This window comes from Cavia porcellus, unplaced genomic scaffold (assembly GCF_034190915.1).
Source record: "Cavia porcellus strain 051 isolate PalLab524CR breed Dunkin Hartley unplaced genomic scaffold, mCavPor4.1 scaffold_26, whole genome shotgun sequence".
NCBI classification, from domain to species: domain Eukaryota; kingdom Metazoa; phylum Chordata; class Mammalia; order Rodentia; family Caviidae; genus Cavia; species Cavia porcellus.
The window spans coordinates 48261420-48275831 of NW_026947509.1; the positions used below are offsets into that span (position 1 = coordinate 48261420).

A 14412-nucleotide genomic window follows, 5' to 3' on the forward strand; every position below is an offset into this window, starting at 1 on the left:
ACATTATATAATTTTATCTTGATAGTAGATAATCCACTGCATATTTTCATGGGAGACACTTAAAATTCAAGAGGTCGCCATCTGCCTAGTACCACATATCCAGTAGGTAGCAGAATCGTAATTTGAACCCAGATCTGTCTGATTTCAAATGTGTGCTATTTCCAGAGTGCAACTGGGCCTCTCTGTAACCTCCCATCATCTACCTGCTGGGCCAGTGCATTAGCGCTGAGCTTTGGGAGCTGTCAGAGACAGGCTCCCAGGGAATGGGAAATGTTAATAGAGTCTAGCACTTTGTAAACTCTCAGTAATAGCTCCTACCCTTCTCTCTCCTGGGCCCTTTTCCCCGGGGAAGCTTGTTATCTACAAGGAACATGAATTTGTGAGAAAAACAAGATTCCTAACTATCAGCATGAGTTAGAAATTGGGCATTTGTAGTCACTTTTATCTTTATGCACCTATCATAAAACATACAGCTTTAATAACCCCAAGCCTTCACGCATTCTTTAAATAACAGCTTTTATCACTGAAATTAAGATGCTATAAGGATAAAAGGCAGAACTTCTTTTGTGTATTTCCTTACAGGTGATTTCACAAAGGAATTTGTGCCTTATGCATTTCCTGTTGATGGTCTCATTATAATGGTTTAACTTGTGACACCTTCTACTGTAAAGCTGCATAACTCTCCAACCACTCTAAATCCTCTTAGTAGTTTAGATTTATAATGCAGGGTTGAATTTTCTTAACAGAATATTATTATCAGATTAGTTACTCATGGGGCAGCTATTATTTTAGTATAATAAACAAATGTAGCTCATTATTGTAAATTGCATTGCAATTACTGAATGCGTCATCCTGGCACAGAAGCAACACATTCGCTTCCTGTTTAATCAACTTTAAAAGGAGAAGGGAGAAGGAATTGTATGACACTTTATAGAGATGAAGGCGGTAAGAGGATCCAGGTCTCGGCTGCTCAGACAGAGGTCTGAGCAGTTTCCTCGACAGGAGCAAGGTAGGCAGCTGGGGATTGCCCTAGACTGATTTGAACGCAGGGTCACAGCCCATCATCAATTATGAATAATGTGACGTGGAAGTTTCTTTTTCTTAAAAAAAGCATAAATAAATAAATAACTGCCAGCTGTGGCCACACAGTCACTGCTTTGTCTACTAGTTTCTTAAGACTCTTGCTCAAATTGTCACTGTCTCATTCCCTGGTTGTGTAAAGGACAGGCAACTTTGCAATTTGGAGAGTAGTTAATTTTACCTGTTCAAAGTTTTCTAAATAATGTCTATGCCAGTGGTGGGGAACTTACAGTATGTGTGTCACAGAGGGCTTTTTGTATCATCGGATGCCCTAAGAGCTTTGCCATCACTAGTCTATAACACTGTTCTTAGAATATTCACTAATGTAAATAACAATTTCATGCAGAACTCCAAAGTTGGTTATAAAAATACTTTAATAGTTCCATGAATAACTTAAAGGCCAACATTTTATAAAACTAAGTCAAAACATAAATGCCCTGTTGTAGTCAGTGAAAGGGTTGCTGGCCCAGACTGGACACTATAGCCAGAAAAGCCTCAGCCAGAATTAGGGAGCTCCTGCCTCCCCCGCCCCTAGAGATTTACCTGTAACCCTAAACCCCCACCCTTAGAAACCTGCCCCTGGCGCCAAACGTGTGCCAATGAAGTACCTGTGCATCTCTAATGGCTTTAGGGCACTGCCCTAAGCTTAGGCTACTTATATTCCCCCACGCCACGTGTCCGCGGGAGAGATCCCATGCCCCAGGGGGTCGGGGGTGTCTCTCCCCGCATTCCCAAAATAAAGGTTACTTATATCTTATACTTTTTATCTTTTCAGCCGCCGCCACTCCTTCCTCCTCTTCCTCCCCCTTCCTCCCCCTTCCACAGTTCTATCAGTCAGGGGTTGTAGACAAAGGACAATTCAAATCAGGACATGGAATTTATAATATTTTTATAACGGTCACCATGAGTTAACACAGGAAAATGCAGGAAATCTATCTGCAACACCAAAGACATAGATTATTTAGTCAAGAACCTAAACCCCAGGGCAATGTCCCACATGAGTCCAGATAAAAACCCAGAGCTCAGAACAATGCCTCCCACGAGTCCAACTGGAGGTCCAGAGCCCACAAGAAGGACTCACACCAGTCTCTTTTATGGATCTGTGCCAGGAAGACCCAAGGGTCAGCAGTGGAAGCCAGAAAGTCTATGCCAGCAGGATGAAGGAGCTGTGCTAGTGGGATGAGGGTTCTACGCTGGAGCCGAGAAGTCACACTCACAACAAAGACCGGGGCTATCCTGAAGGCACCACAGCCATCCTCAGCGACACGGAGGCCCTGAGCTCCTCCTACAAGCACAGTCAGGTACATGCCAGGAAGCAGCGTGACGAGTTCCTCCTGGAGACCAAGCAGCACATGTCTTCCCCTCCAGAGCCAGGAAGCAATGCTCGATGTGAGGACTAAAGCTTCTCCAGGAGAAACAACAGCTCAGACAGCAACTCATAGGAGAACCCACAATACCTCCTTAACACCTCAACCCTCTACACCTCCCTTCTTCCCCCACCTATTTATGCTGGCAACCCTCCTCAGGTGGAGCATCTTCTCTCAATGCATGCTGATGTAATCCAGCTGGCGTTAAGTTGACCACCAGTTCTCAAACCATAACATGCCCTTTGCCACTAGAAACTGAACTAGGTTGAAATATTCCTTTTGGAAAGAAATGAAAATATTATTTATACTGCTGAGTTCAGTGAAAGTTTGGGCAGTCAGTGTCAACATCCACTGAGTGATAATCTCAGCAGCAATATGACCGATATGAGGATCACTGCTCAAAAATTCCTATCCCCTTGTTTTGAAAGCCTATACTGTTATTGTTTGGGTGTGTTGTTGTTTGTTTGTCTCACTTGCTTTTTGTTTTTCTTTTCTCTGTCTTTTTTTTCTCTTTTGAAGTAAAAAAGTGATTCAAATCACTCAACTGGCAAAATTATTACATCTTCTTTTATGACTTTAAAAAGCTTTTTAGAAAAGTTTAAACTATCCACATAATGTTTAAGTACCTTGGTGGCAAAAGAGATTTCATCTATCCTGTGTTCTCTGCAAGCATCAGCATTATAGCTCACATCTTTTCAGCATTTGTAGTTATGTATTGATTGCTTAATCTCCGTCTTTGGAATCTTCATGTAAAGAACATGGGGACGATGCTATGGAGACCTAACATAAGTTAATATGACACATTTCAGTGTTAAGGGATTAATAAATTATACTTCACATTGACACAAGGAATAATATCTCACTAATTAGCAGAATTTAATGTGCCATCTTTACTGTCCAATTATTGCTGCCATCAATTAGGGGAGGATCTGATTTGTAAACTGTATGTGATTGGCTAAGCATAGGCATCTTACTGCTGCTTACTGCTCAATAAGGACTAGCATTTTTCCATACTCAAGAAGCACTATTTCTGTTTAAAATCTTGCTCAAGTCATTGTCACAATATTATGAAAATTTAGGGGATATTGGTCCTTTGAAATACCTTGCAAAATTTTTTTTTAATGGGACCACCTTCTAGAACAATAACTGTTAAGACAAAGGAGTCAAGAGAAACAAAGAAAAAGAAAAGACAAAAACATTATTTGTGAAATCAGGCTCTGGGGTAAACTTGACCATGTGTGCGCTGTGATGAAAGGGGAAGGGTAGGATTTTCTCTTTTCCTCTATGTGTGTGGCAGTATGTAGACGTTCTCAACACACACAGGTTACAGTGCTCAACTAAATTTCCTCCTAATGTGGACCTTGGGAAAGATTGTCTCTGGGTGTGACAGAGAAGTTAGACTCCAGGACTTTCTACTACTGAGGACTGCTAAGAATAAAATTCCAGGAAATGATATGTGACCACAAACCAATACATGATTCATCGTCTGTGTTAACTGCAAAATGTTTTAGGCTGCTCTGAAATAAAAGTATTTCCTACAGCTTCGTATGTTAGAGACTTAACCTTCAATTGTCATGTTAATGATACTAATGATAGTGAAAGTAGGGTCTCTGAGAGTAATTAGGATTAGATGAGGTCATGAAGATGGAGCTCCAGTACAACGTTAGTGGCTTTATTTGAAGGGGAAGAGCATTCACACTAGCATCCTTGCTTTGTTTGGTCACGTAATTCCCTCTGCCATGTCCCTCTGCAAGAAAGAAATACATGTATTTCTTTTCTCTTTAAACTACTGAGCCTCAGGTTTTTAGCTATAGTAACAGAAAATGGATTAAGACATGGGTCTTTTTTTTTCCTTTTTAAAATAATCACTTAGGGATGGATTCTAGGTCCTCCTTTCTTAAAGAAACTTTTGCTTAACGAGTTGTTTCTGTGGGGAAGATTATTTATATTCACTTTCTTTAGTAAAGTTATGTTTCAATATCAAAAGATGTAGTCTAATTTCTTTTCTTAAAATAAATGACTAAACTCTGCCTTCTTGAAAAGCACAGATGTGGTACTGTGATCCAGAATTGCAGGCCCCATGTTGCTGAGTGGTGAATAAACCTAATTTTAAAGGTTGGCTCTCTCAAAATAAAAACAGAGCATTGAAGCATGCCATATGCCTCAATGGAATCACTAATGATGAATTAAGCAAACTATTGATTTGGGAACAGAAGGGACAATGTAGGTTCTACTTACTAAGCGTCAGACTCTTTTGAGGCAAACCACACATTCCTGAGCAATCTTGAACCTTTAAATTCTTAGCTGTGTATTCATTTATAGTAATATATACTTTAGTTTTGGAAAAAAATTCTGTGAAGGAGCCATGTAATTAACATCTGTCCTTTCTCTCCATTGCACAGCTAAAAGAATACTTCTAAAATTTCTCCGTCAAACATAAAGTTTTAGATGAACTCTTAGTAAATACAGTACTCAGTTAAGAAAGTAATAGTTGCGTTACAATTACAAACTTAAGGTATACAATTCAATAATTTTAGTATATTCACAGAATTGGGCAAGTATCAGGATAGGTTTAGAATCTGATTTTCATGGTCCCTCCAGAAGAAACCCTGTAACACTCAACACTCTCTTTTTCTCCCATTGCCCCAGCTTTATAGAACTACTTTACTTCCATTTTGGGGGACAATATGTAGTCTTCTGTGAGTAACTTCTTTTACTTCACAGTGTTTTAGAGGTTCATGCATGTTCAAGCATGTATTTGGATTTCATTTCTCTGTATTGCTGAATATTCCATTGTAGGAATATATTGGGTTTTATTTATCCATTCTTCAGCTGATGACATTTGGTTACTTCCTCTTCATGATGACTAGTAATACAATGAAGATTTATGTACACGCTTTTGTATGCAGATTTATTTTCCTTCAGCTGGAAATAAGCATCCAGGCGTCAATTCTCAGCCTCACCTTTGGAGAAACGGCCAGTGCGATACCATTTCACATTCTTACTATTCCTGGCTATGTGGGCCCAACTCTGCATGCTGATGCTCGTCCTCTCCGGGGTGTGCTGTGCTTCTTACTGGCACCATTCATTTGTTTGTATGTTTAGCTGCTTGATGGAATGTTTTCAGTGACTCTTCCGTGTGCTGCCTCAGAGGACAGAGCCTTTAGCATCCTCTCCCTGCTGTCACGCTGATGTCATCAGGGTTCTCATAGGCTGTTTTTCCCCTGATTGTGGACAGATTCTCTGCCTTTGGGAGCAGCACCTCCAGCTCCTGTCTTTCACTAATTGCTGGCCAATCCATCTATTGTTTTCAAAAGAGTCCTGGGGCAAACATTGCTCCTTAGTCTGACCCAATTAAACTTCAGTCTCTTTGCAGGGGTCCTTTTTGAAGGCAGCCTTTGAGGTTTGTTCTCAGCTAAGAAGGAATCTTCCTTTGTTGACTTCACCCTTATTTCTGCTAACATTCTGCCTAATACATGGTTTAGTTGTTGCTATTGTGGAGCTAACAGCCTCCGTTTATTGCTTCGAAGAAAAGCTCTGCAGCATTGCTGCAAAGCTGGGGGCAACGATAGTGACCTACTTCATGAGAAATGGCACCCTTTGCTAGTGTACCACTTCCAGGTAGGGTACTAGCCTCTGTCCTGTTGGGTTGCTCCTTTGGACAGGAATACTTTGCCCTGTTTACCAGGGAGCTGGGATAAGGGAAATGGGGAAGAATTTCTATTTTGGATGGCCTTAGAGTAGAATCTATACTATTTTCGTGGTGACTGGGTAGAGCCAGGGAGTCTGGGAATGCCCAGCCTCGTTTGCTGGAATAGAGCTTCCATGGCAGAGAGCTCCAGAACTCCTGGTGGTTTGTGATAGAATTGTGGCATGGCTGAAAAGATAAGAAGTATGAAATATAAATGACCTTTATTTTAAGAATGTGGGGAGAGACCCCCCGACCCTCCAGGGTCCGGTATTCTCTCCCCTGGGTGGCATCTCTCTTTCGGGACACGTGGAGAGGGGGCATACATGTAGCTTAGGTTGGAGGCAGTGCTTGAGGGGCATTAGTGATGGGCAGGTATTTCATTGGTATTCATTTTGCGCCAGAGCAAATTCCTAGGGGTGGGGATGATAAAGCTCCTTGGTTCCGCCTGAGGCTTTACTCGCTACAGTGTCCCATCTGGGCCAAAATCCTTTTAATTTGCTCTCTCCATTGACTTAGAGCTGGAGTATTAGCTACATTTGTGCACATGTTCCGAATCTTCCCACTCTCCATGGAATTAAAAATTTTCCTAAACATGTCTCCATTTTTTGCACCCCTTGGGACAACATCCAGTGGCTTTAAATGTTTTTTTTTTTTTACCTCTAAAATTCCTCACCAGTTATGGTCTTCTATTGTCCATTGGGTCCACAGAGCTCATTGTGCTGCTGTTCCCAAAGTATCTCTAGCTAGTTTTCTTGAGAAGAAAGAGCAGTTGTTTCTATGTCAGTTTCATTAAGACAGAAATAAATTCTATGAACTGCTGCGGCCTGCATAGGGAGCAGTGTCCAGAGACGGGGTGAAGGGAGATTAAAAAGAAGTGAGACACATGAAGAAAAGTTGGGACTGGGTGGGCCTGATTTCTGTGATGCAGGAGCAGCGTGGCCTGCCTCTATACTGAGTCACTGTAAAAAGGAGAGGGAAAGTGTGCGATGGGGCCGAAGTACAAGGTCTCAGCATTTTGCTGAGAACCCTTAAAGCAAAACATCCTCAGAGCTCTCTGTGCTGAGGTTAACAGGGAAGAACATCAAGGCCAGACACCTGCTGGACTGCCCCGGTCCCAAGGATGAGTTTACATGGTTTGCCTCTGGATCCACTCTGGCTCCACTGCTCTCCACAATGAACTACAAAGAATGAGAGCAGAGCACATAGGCAAAACCAAAAACCTGTTTTCCTGTCTTACGTTTTGCAACAGACACCTAGTTGCAAAATGACAGTGGGCTACTACTACAGTGTTGCAGGAAAATAAAGTGATAAACCTATTATGAACTCAGATTCTATGGCACAGGATTATATACAACACAGCTGGAGTATGCACCCAGGAAATCACACTCTGCAATCTAGGTGTTGGCTAAGCTACGTTCTTTTCAGAGCCTTGACTGGACAAAGTTCTGCTTCTCCACTTCTTTTCTCCAGTTATTGCGGAGTCCAACCCAACAAAGCCGTAGAACTGAGGTTCCGAGTTCATTGCTTACTGTAGGCCGGGCTCTGCTCTCAGCTACAAGTACCTTCGCACGGTTCCTTCTGTGTCCGTGAGCCTCCATGATGGCTCCGTTACATCATGGCAGCTGACTTTAAGACCTGCAGGAGAGTTTCTTTCTCCAGTTTTCTGAGTCTTATATAATGTAGTATAAAGGTTGATATGGTTTCATCTTTGCTAAGCAGCCTAATTAAGGGCATGATACCTGTCAGCCCACCTGGGGGAGGCTGGGGTCAAGGGACATTTTTGAGGGTGAGGTCCCCAAGACAACAGCAATAACAGCAGGAAGCAGGTAGCAGAGTGTAAGAGCATAAGCGCTGCCTGCATCTTTATTGTATAATTCTTACACAGGTTGTTGTCTCATATTTACATTCTTACACAGTGCCATAACCAGCACATGCATGTTTACCTGCACTAAGTCATGCTTATGTAATTGTGTGCCTGCACTAGACAATCAGGGTCACGTCCTCAGGTGTCCTTAGACACCCTGAACTTTGAAGCAGTCTGAGTGGTTCCCCGCAGTAGCCTATCACTTTTCCCATTATCTATTGTTTAGAAACACATACAAATTCCATCTGCACTCACAGGGAGCTTCTGCAGGGCATGACTTAATGCTATTATACAATGTTTTTATTTAATTTCAGAATACTCAGTGGTGGGTTACTGGTTGAACAACCAGTTCAGGTAGAAGAATCTGCTGAACATTTTTCTCTCAGACCTCCCAGATGTAGAATCTCCTCTCTCAGGGGCAGCTCCCCAATCTTTATGCATTTGCTCTGTAGGCTCTGATGGGAATCACAACATCAAATTACAACATACATTATTTATTTTCCATTTTTACTTTCCATTCCATGGTTTATTCCTCCAAGGACCTGGGTATATCCTTGAAAACTTTTAGTTTGAAACTCAATCTTCACAAAAGCAAAAGAAGAATTTTCAGAGAGGAAAGGAATGAAGAGCTAGGACAGGGGAGATTTTAGAGGGCAGAAACGTGTCTGAGATAAAGGAAGAGAACAGGAACAGGAAGGGAACGAAAAGGCAGATTTGAACTTTCAGTTCAGTAGCAAATCAAAGGTGGGATAAAATCAGCTCATTTGCTTACTCGGATGCCTATCTTTTAATTTCTAGCTAATCAATTAATGAAAACTTAAAGAGAAAAGTTCAGAAGCTACACAGAATATTCAAGGCTCAGTCATTGCCCAAAATTAACAGAATGCGTTTCATTCTATAGTCAGCAGTGACTTGGACTTAAAATTATTAAGGCAGTCAGTGACTAACCAACAGCATGTGAAATAACTGTTTCTTTTTACTGATTTTTAAAAATTGTTCTATGTATCTTTCTGTATGGTGCTAGTACTGACTGTACTGCATATGTACACCTATATCAGCTCAGAGGCTGCTGGTGGCATTGATTTCCAGAAGCTGATTGATGCTGGTCTCCCTGAACAAGCAGGAGTTACCAATAAAATTGACTCTAATGGGTGCGCTGGGTGTTGTTATTACACAGCTGCAGACAGTAAGCCAGGAGAGGAACAGCTGATGTACATCTTGAGATGGAGATAAGAGATGGTGCCGGAGCTGTAGTCTAGTAGAAATTGCGCAGTATTTATAGTACTTATTCTATTTGTGGTGCGCTAGTTGAATTGGCGAGACTATGAAACGAAGGGTGCTCTGGATCAAAAGCTTCAGATGGTGTAGAGGGCTGACCCTAACTCCTGCCACTCATCCAGTTTGTGCCGGTCACCAACCCAGAAGCCACTTACAAATTTAGAAATCAGCTCCGATCTGTAACCTGCTTAACTCCTTGTTAAAATGTTTTCTTTGCTTCTAGGGTGGATTCCCAGTCCCTTTCCTGACTCACCAGGCCTCCTATTACTTTGTCCTTGCTCATTTTCTAGCTTATGTTTTAGAAATTCCACTTTGCCTGAATTTTATTATTTTCCCTCCAAGTATCTGTCTCCTTGTAGTTTTCAATTTTTGTACAAATGTATCTCTCTAGTAATAGTTTTTCTTTCCCTTTTTCTTAATTGACCTTACTGTTCCATGTCTCAGTTAAATGTCCCTTTTTGGAGGAGGTCTTTATCCTCATCCTCAAGGTAAAATTAGTTTCCTTACTCATGCTTTTAGAAATCCTCGTACCTCCAAGGGTCCATAGCACCCATGACATTGAGCACAGTGTTTTCATTTTCACTTCCTGCTAGCCTGAGACCTCTGTGAGGTGATGCACACTGTGTCCGCAGCCCCTAGCTCAATGCTATGCACTCAGGAGGCTCCTCTGTATCTACTTCTTGGGTCTAATGATAAAGAACAAGATTTTGCAAAAACAGCTAGTCCCTGATGGAGTGTGGAGTGTGACTAAGGGCAAGTGACTTAATTTCACTGAATTTTACTTCCAGTTTTCTGAGAATTGAATTAAATGAGGCCATGCACATGAATCTGTAGGAGCAACATAAAAACCACAGCCAATAAAACACAAATAATTTGGATTTGGCTTTTTCGTGATACTGAACTCATTACTGTCCTTGTGTTTCTTCTCTACGTGACAAAACTGTATGCATCCCGGTGTATGGAGAGCACAACTTATTTTCTAAATATGAACAACTAACTTAATTCCTTTTTGACAATTTCATTTGTGTCTGCATTTTTATTCTTTCTGGGTCATCAGCCCTTATGTCGGGTAGTTAGGGGTCATAAGAGCGAAGTGAAAACAGGAAATGTGGGTTGTCCTGTACATCATAAGCACTTTGTGAGATCCATTGTATTATCCTTATGATGTCTTCAATTTCTAGGGAATTTCTTTGCCAATAAAATATTCTGTCTTCCTCTCTCTGTCTCTTTAGGACCAACCGTCTATTAGAGTAAAATCAAACACAAAACCAAGAGTCTACACAAAATTAGCTGTTAATGGAGGCTTCTTAGCATATTGTAGGAATTATAAGTATGTAGTAGTATAAGGTTAGCACTTGGATTTTATTGAAGCACCACTTTTTATTGATTTATTATTTCTAGTTAGGTAATGTGCTATTGACAACAACAGGAGCCAAGATTTATTTAGCCATGGATTGTAGTAAGCATTTCCTGTATATTAACTTTTGAAACAATATTTTGAGACAAGAACTTTCAGCACCCTCATTTGGGTAAAAATGGAAACGTAAAATACCTTACAAGGCCTCTCGTATAATAGAGCTGCCATTCACCACATCAGCAGAAGCACATTTCTCAGGTTGTGGTGTGGGCTGGAGTCACCTGGGAAGCATTAGTTTCTGATGCCATTGCCGTGGACCTATTACTAGAGATTTTGATTTAGTAGCTTAGAAATTGGTATTTTTACATCATAATTCTAAGGCAGGAATTTCACAGGCCATTTTGAGAAACAATCTATATATCCTTAAAGAAAATTCCAATCCTTTGTTTAGTTCTTCTATAAGATAAAAGGTAGAACTAACATCCTAAGATTTTCTAGAGGCTAAAACAAATTCTATGTGCAGATACATTTTTAGCTTGATGAAAGCAAAGCCAGTTAACTAACCAGATAAAGTATTACTGCATTCACAATAAAGAATTCCATAATAAGTAAGGATCATAGGTATGTATGCTGGCATTATAAGTTTTCTTTCCTCCAATTCAAGGAGTCACTTCTCCCACCCATGGTGTGCTGTGACCTGAATCTCGTAGACCAACTGACCCTCTGCCTTGTGTTTGGTTCATTCCACGTAACTCTTCATGTCTTCTGGGTTGCAGGATAAGAAAGAACGGGCAAAGAAAGCCTGGTAAAATATAAGTGGTTAATTCAGGTGAAGGGAATCCAAGGTCCCTATTAAATAAGCCTGCTTTCTGAATTATTCAAATGATTCCCTTTGCTCCACTCTGAGAAAATAGGATGAGTCTGGAGTAACTGCTTGTGGCTGATGGTGATGCACCCCAGCACACCACTTCCTTTTTTAACCTCTTTTTAAAATTTCTGTTTGGTATTTTGTGCTAAAAATTACATCTATATTCAGATAGAAAGATAGCTCATGCCTGACTTCAAGCCTTCCTTCCCTAGGTTGTACTCCTGAGGCCAATCAAACAGGATAATCAGGCTGCCAACACTGACTCAATTAAGTTTAATTAGTTGTTTTTTTGTTGTTGTTTTATTCCTACACAGTTAGATTTTATGGCTTTTATTAAGCAAGGGATCAGCCATCAGGGTGCAGCTCCTGGAGGCTCTCGGCCCTGCCAAGGCAGTGGCTCTAGCTTGAGGCCCTGGTTGTGTCCTGGGAGCTGTGCCAAAGCAGTGTCTCTGGTGACCCTGCAGGCCCTGCCCAACACTGCCTGATCCAGCGGCAGTGACTTGGAGGCTGGCAGTGACCATGATCAAAAGCCTCAGCTTAAGCAAGAATTTCCTCACAGTTGAAAGAAGCAGCCCCTTTTTACAACAGCCAAACAACTGCAAAGCCAGTGGAATCTTCAAGCATCCCACAGGCAAGAAGATGACTTCCCCTGGCATCTGTAAGTCATGACCAACGTTCTGCATCATCAAGGTGGTATCATGCTGGCCTGCCCTTGGAGAGCGCCTGGGCAGACTATGTCTGCTACATGACAGTGGTGTTCAGCAGTGGGCATCAGGACACTGGAGAGAATATCTTGCTAGGAGTTGACTTCTTCAGTAAAGAACTTAAAACTCTACCATTGGGATGGTTTTCCAACTATGGAGCCATAACGAGATCTACTTCTATGGAGATGGTGTGTTGACCATGAGCACAGTGGGAAGGGTGAACGTATTTTTATGCTAAGTAAAAGTACCCAGATCCACAGATGCACTCGTGCACAAAGGCACACACCCATGTCCACAAACTCTACTGCATGAGTTTATATGAAATAGCCAGAGAAGAGACCACGGAGACAGAAAGCTGATTAGTGACTGCCAGGCAGGGGGAGGGGGATGGGAAATCTAAATGGTGCTGACTGGTGCACAGTGTTTGAATGAACCTCATATGAGGCCCTTATCCTTATCTGTCCAGTGCATGCAGTCTGCCCTGAAGGTGCTTCCCAAGGCTTGCAGTGCGGTGCGAAGGCACAGCTCCTTTGGAGGTGGCATGGCACTCACCTGGCCACACACCAGGAGAGCTGCACTGGCTCGAGTAGAGTGGAATGCCATGCAAGCCCTGGTGAATGCCTAGCCAGCCCTGTTTGTTGACAAGCCAAAGGAAGGTGAAAGGGATGCCCATCTCATCAAAGCCAAGCTCCGAAGCTTCATCATGAGCTAGGATCTCAAAAATATGACCTACAAAGTAATCCATAGTGAATTAGAAAAGCAGATGATCTATGCCTTGAAAGATGTCAAAGGATTCGTGGACAACAAGAGGCTGCTTATCTTGGTTCAGACTGACAAGCCCTCCCATATCTTTGATTGTCTTTATCTGCTTTCTGAATGGAAGGCAGCCAATCTGGAGGGGCTGCAGGGTTCAGGGCTTCACTACATTTTAAATGCCACTGGAGAAATAAATAGCTTCTTTCCTGGCTTTTTGCATATCATAACATTCAATGAATGATGAAGGAATCAAATACCTTTTGCCCACTGACACAAAGTATATCATTTCATAAACAAAGCAAAGAGGAACAGTTCCAAAGTGCCTGGCCTTTGAAAGATGAGTGTCAGCCGATCAACGTACCTTGTGATTGTCTACATAATGAAGGAATTTGGCTGGCCCGCGGCACTTTGCAACCCAGTGCAGGCTTCATGAGGCAGCTGTCCTTGTAAGGAGGTGTCTTGTATGCAAACAAACAGGCACAAAAAGCTCCCATGACAGCCAATAGAGAGCAGCCTCCACTTCAGCCACCTGTACCTCAGCTTGCAGAGCTTAGCAGCTTCTGGCCAGGACCCTGGGCACCACCTTGGACCACAGCTGCTATGTTTGGATGCCCAGACTCCCAGGAAGCAGGGCCCCAGCTGTTTCCACAGACTTTCAGAGCCTCTGGTCTCATGACACTAGCAGCATGGTCCACCTGTAGGACCTTGACAGGATGGTTTGTTGGAGGGCACTGCTGAGCCAATCGAGATGCATAAGTGAGCCAGCCATGGCCAGGAAGGTGCTGGGCTCTGTGAGAAGCATGTGAGGGAGAAACTAGTTCCAGAGGCCCGCAGTCTCCAATGGGTCCTCGCTACAAGTGGAGGAGGTGGAAAGAGAGGAGGATCTGAGAGCAGGGAGGTGGAGGGGGCCCTGACCCAGCCTGTCAGAAACCTGCTCAATCAGAACCCATACAACAAAAGCAGCAAGAGGAGCTGCCAGTATAACTTTGAGCATGACAACGTGTTTGCTGTCCTAAACAAAGTGAAGCCTGCTGCACATTCTATGATACTGCAGCCTGTGACATTTAAGGAGGACCCCAGTGCTCCTGTCATTTACACCCAGCCAGCCTTCCTGCCCTACATCACATCTTCCCCTGTGACCCACACGGTCAGCAAGTCTGGAGTTCTGGAGAAGCCTGACTACAGTTCAGGTGACACCACTGCTACCAAAGATCTTCCAGCCACCAGCTAGCCTTCTAGAACCTTCCTGCCAGATCTCAGAAGTCAAACTCCCTCCCATTGAAGAATTCACACTGTGACAAGAACTCACCCAGAATGGTAGTGGTGAAGGAAGGATCATCATCCAAGAAAGAGCCAAAGGCAGTTAAAGACTGGAGGCTTCTGTTTCGTAATGAATCTGAGATTCTGTCATCCAGCAGCTACCTGACAGCACTAGCAATCCATCATT

At 42.5% G+C, this 14412-nt stretch overlaps 1 pseudogene; it reads left to right on the forward strand.

Moving 5' to 3' along the window:
- The first annotated feature begins 936 nt into the window (after positions 1–936).
- On the forward strand, positions 937–14196 carry LOC100724122 (protein phosphatase Slingshot homolog 1-like; annotated as a pseudogene).
- Positions 14197–14412: the final 216 nt, after the last annotated feature.